The sequence below is a fragment of the Lampetra planeri genome, chromosome 4 (genome assembly GCF_965212315.1).
Source record: "Lampetra planeri chromosome 4, kcLamPlan1.2.h2, whole genome shotgun sequence".
NCBI lineage: Eukaryota > Metazoa > Chordata > Hyperoartia > Petromyzontiformes > Petromyzontidae > Lampetra > Lampetra planeri.
In genome coordinates, this window is record NC_136110.1 from 17,522,803 (window position 1) to 17,527,802 (window position 5,000).

Sequence of the window (5,000 nt, forward strand, 5' to 3'; positions counted from 1 at the left end):
GGCTTTTCCAGCAGATTTGCACGTGCACTCAAAAAAGTCAAAATTTTTACACATAGACCCCATCAAACGGGAGAAATTGGCCCGGATTGCTCTCATGTGCGTTACGGGGCATCGTTTCTCTCGCGCCGAATTCTCTCGAGCTGGGAAATCGCTCATTTTTGCGTCGCCAAATATCGTACGAACGCCGTGAAACTTCCACAGGCTTTTTCAGCAGATTTGCACGTGCACTCAAAAAAGTCAAAATTTTTACACATAGACCCCATCAAACGGGAGAAATTGGCCGGGATTGCTCTCATGTGCGTTACGGGGCATCGTTTCTCTCGCTCCGAATTCCATCGAGCTGGGAAATCGCTCATTTTTGCGTCGCCAAATATCGTACGAACGCCGTGAAACTTCCACAGGCTTTTTCAGCAGATTTGCACGTGCACTCAAAAAAGTCAAAATTTTTACACATAGACCCCATCAAACGGGAGAAATTGGCCGGGATTGCTCTCATGTGCGTTACGGGGCATCGTTTCTCTCGCGCCGAATTCCATCGAGCTGGGAAATCGCTCATTTTTGCGTCGCCAAATATCGTACGAACGCCGTGAAACTTCCACAGGCTTTTCCAGCAGATTGGCACGTGCACTCAAAAAAGTCAAAATTTGTACACATAGACCCCATCAAACGGGAGAAATTGGCCGGGATTGCTCTCATGTGCGTTACGGGGCATCGTTTCTCTCGCTCCGAATTCCATCGAGCTGGGAAATCGCTCATTTTTGCGTCGCCAAATATCGTACGAACGCCGTGAAACTTCCACAGGCTTTTCCAGCAGATTTGCACCTGCACTCAAAAAAGTCAAAATTTTTACACATAGACCCCATCAAACGGGAGAAATTGGCCCGGATTGCTCTCATGTGCGTTACGGGGCATCGTTTCTCTCGCGCCGAATTCTCTCGAGCTGGGAAATCGCTCATTTTTGCGTCGCCAAATATCGTACGAACGCCGTGAAACTTCCACAGGCTTTTTCAGCAGATTTGCACCTGCACTCAAAAAAGTCAAAATTTTTACACATAGACCCCATCAAACGGGAGAAATTGGCCCGGATTGCTCTCATGTGCGTTACGGGGCATCGTTTCTCTCGCGCCGAATTCCATCGAGCTGGGAAATCGCTCATTTTTGCGTCGCCAAATATCGTACGAACGCCGTGAAACTTCCACAGGCTTTTTCAGCAGATTTGCACCTGCACTCAAAAAAGTCAAAATTTTTACACATAGACCCCATCAAACGGGAGAAATTGGCCCGGATTGCTCTCATGTGCGTTACGGGGCATCGTTTCTCTCGCGCCGAATTCTCTCGAGCTGGGAAATCGCTCATTTTTGCGTCGCCAAATATCGTACGAACGCCGTGAAACTTCCACAGGCTTTTTCAGCAGATTTGCACGTGCACTCAAAAAAGTCAAAATTTTTACACATAGACCCCATCAAACGGGAGAAATTGGCCGGGATTGCTCTCATGTGCGTTACGGGGCATCGTTTCTCTCGCTCCGAATTCCATCGAGCTGGGAAATCGCTCATTTTTGCGTCGCCAAATATCGTACGAACGCCGTGAAACTTCCACAGGCTTTTTCAGCAGATTTGCACGTGCACTCAAAAAAGTCAAAATTTTTACACATAGACCCCATCAAACGGGAGAAATTGGCCGGGATTGCTCTCATGTGCGTTACGGGGCATCGTTTCTCTCGCGCCGAATTCCATCGAGCTGGGAAATCGCTCATTTTTGCGTCGCCAAATATCGTACGAACGCCGTGAAACTTCCACAGGCTTTTCCAGCAGATTTGCACCTGCACTCAAAAAAGTCAAAATTTTTACACATAGACCCCATCAAACGGGAGAAATTGGCCCGGATTGCTCTCATGTGCGTTACGGGGCATCGTTTCTCTCGCGCCGAATTCTCTCGAGCTGGGAAATCGCTCATTTTTGCGTCGCCAAATATCGTACGAACGCCGTGAAACTTCCACAGGCTTTTTCAGCAGATTTGCACCTGCACTCAAAAAAGTCAAAATTTTTACACATAGACCCCATCAAACGGGAGAAATTGGCCCGGATTGCTCTCATGTGCGTTACGGGGCATCGTTTCTCTCGCTCCGAATTCCATCGAGCTTGGAAATCGCTCATTTTTGCGTCGCCAAATATCGTACGAACGCCGTGAAACTTCCACAGGCTTTTCCAGCAGATTTGCACCTGCACTCAAAAAAGTCAAAATTTTTACACATAGACCCCATCAAACGGGAGAAATTGGCCCGGATTGCTCTCATGTGCGTTACGGGGCATCGTTTCTGTCGCGCCGAATTCCATCGAGCTGGGAAATCGCTCATTTTTGCGTCGCCAAATATCGTACGAACGCCGTGAAACTTCCACAGGCTTTTCCAGCAGATTGGCACGTGCACTCAAAAAAGTCAAAATTTGTACACATAGACCCCATCAAACGGGAGAAATTGGCCGGGATTGCTCTCATGTGCGTTACGGGGCATCGTTTCTCTCGCTCCGAATTCCATCGAGCTGGGAAATCGCTCATTTTTGCGTCGCCAAATATCGTACGAACGCCGTGAAACTTCCACAGGCTTTTTCAGCAGATTTGCACGTGCACTCAAAAAAGTCAAAATTTTTACACATAGACCCCATCAAACGGGAGAAATTGGCCGGGATTGCTCTCATGTGCGTTACGGGGCATCGTTTCTCTCGCGCCGAATTCCATCGAGCTGGGAAATCGCTCATTTTTGCGTCGCCAAATATCGTACGAACGCCGTGAAACTTCCACAGGCTTTTTCAGCAGATTTGCACGTGCACTCAAAAAAGTCAAAATTTTTACACATAGACCCCATCAAACGGGAGAAATTGGCCCGGATTGCTCTCATGTGCGTTACGGGGCATCGTTTCTCTCGCGCCGAATTCTCTCGAGCTGGGAAATCGCTCATTTTTGCGTCGCCAAATATCGTACGAACGCCGTGAAACTTCCACAGGCTTTTTCAGCAGATTTGCACGTGCACTCAAAAAAGTCAAAATTTTTACACATAGACCCCATCAAACGGGAGAAATTGGCCCGGATTGCTCTCATGTGCGTTACGGGGCATCGTTTCTCTCGCGCCGAATTCTCTCGAGCTGGGAAATCGCTCATTTTTGCGTCGCCAAATATCGTACGAACGCCGTGAAACTTCCACAGGCTTTTTCAGCAGATTTGCACCTGCACTCAAAAAAGTCAAAATTTTTACACATAGACCCCATCAAACGGGAGAAATTGGCCCGGATTGCTCTCATGTGCGTTACGGGGCATCGTTTCTGTCGCGCCGAATTCCATCGAGCTGGGAAATCGCTCATTTTTGCGTCGCCAAATATCGTACGAACGCCGTGAAACTTCCACAGGCTTTTCCAGCAGATTGGCACGTGCACTCAAAAAAGTCAAAATTTGTACACATAGACCCCATCAAACGGGAGAAATTGGCCCGGATTGCTCTCATGTGCGTTACGGGGCATCGTTTCTCTCGCGCCGAATTCTCTCGAGCTGGGAAATCGCTCATTTTTGCGTCGCCAAATATCGTACGAACGCCGTGAAACTTCCACAGGCTTTTTCAGCAGATTTGCACCTGCACTCAAAAAAGTCAAAATTTTTACACATAGACCCCATCAAACGGGAGAAATTGGCCCGGATTGCTCTCATGTGCGTTACGGGGCATCGTTTCTGTCGCGCCGAATTCCATCGAGCTGGGAAATCGCTCATTTTTGCGTCGCCAAATATCGTACGAACGCCGTGAAACTTCCACAGGCTTTTCCAGCAGATTGGCACGTGCACTCAAAAAAGTCAAAATTTGTACACATAGACCCCATCAAACGGGAGAAATTGGCCGGGATTGCTCTCATGTGCGTTACGGGGCATCGTTTCTCTCGCTCCGAATTCCATCGAGCTGGGAAATCGCTCATTTTTGCGTCGCCAAATATCGTACGAACGCCGTGAAACTTCCACAGGCTTTTCCAGCAGATTTGCACGTGCACTCAAAAAAGTCAAAATTTTTACACATAGACCCCATCAAACGGGAGAAATTGGCCGGGATTGCTCTCATGTGCGTTACGGGGCATCGTTTCTCTCGCGCCGAATTCTCTCGAGCTGGGAAATCGCTCATTTTTGCGTCGCCAAATATCGTACGAACGCCGTGAAACTTCCACAGGCTTTTTCAGCAGATTTGCACGTGCACTCAAAAAAGTCAAAATTTTTACACATAGACCCCATCAAACGGGAGAAATTGGCCCGGATTGCTCTCATGTGCGTTACGGGGCATCGTTTCTGTCGCGCCGAATTCCATCGAGCTGGGAAATCGCTCATTTTTGAGTCGCCAAATATCGTACGAACGCCGTGAAACTTCCACAGGCTTTTTCAGCAGATTTGCACCTGCACTCAAAAAAGTCAAAATTTTTACACATAGACCCCATCAAACGGGAGAAATTGGCCCGGATTGCTCTCATGTGCGTTACGGGGCATCGTTTCTCTCGCGCCGAATTCTCTCGAGCTGGGAAATCGCTCATTTTTGCGTCGCCAAATATCGTACGAACGCCGTGAAACTTCCACAGGCTTTTTCAGCAGATTTGCACCTGCACTCAAAAAAGTCAAAATTTTTACACATAGACCCCATCAAACGGGAGAAATTGGCCCGGATTGCTCTCATGTGCGTTACGGGGCATCGTTTCTGTCGCGCCGAATTCCATCGAGCTGGGAAATCGCTCATTTTTGCGTCGCCAAATATCGTACGAACGCCGTGAAACTTCCACAGGCTTTTCCAGCAGATTTGCACGTGCACTCAAAAAAGTCAAAATTTTTACACATAGACCCCATCAAACGGGAGAAATTGGCCGGGATTGCTCTCATGTGCGTTACGGGGCATCGTTTCTCTCGCTCCGAATTCCATCGAGCTGGGAAATCGCTCATTTTTGCGTCGCCAAATATCGTACGAACGCCGTGAAACTTCCACA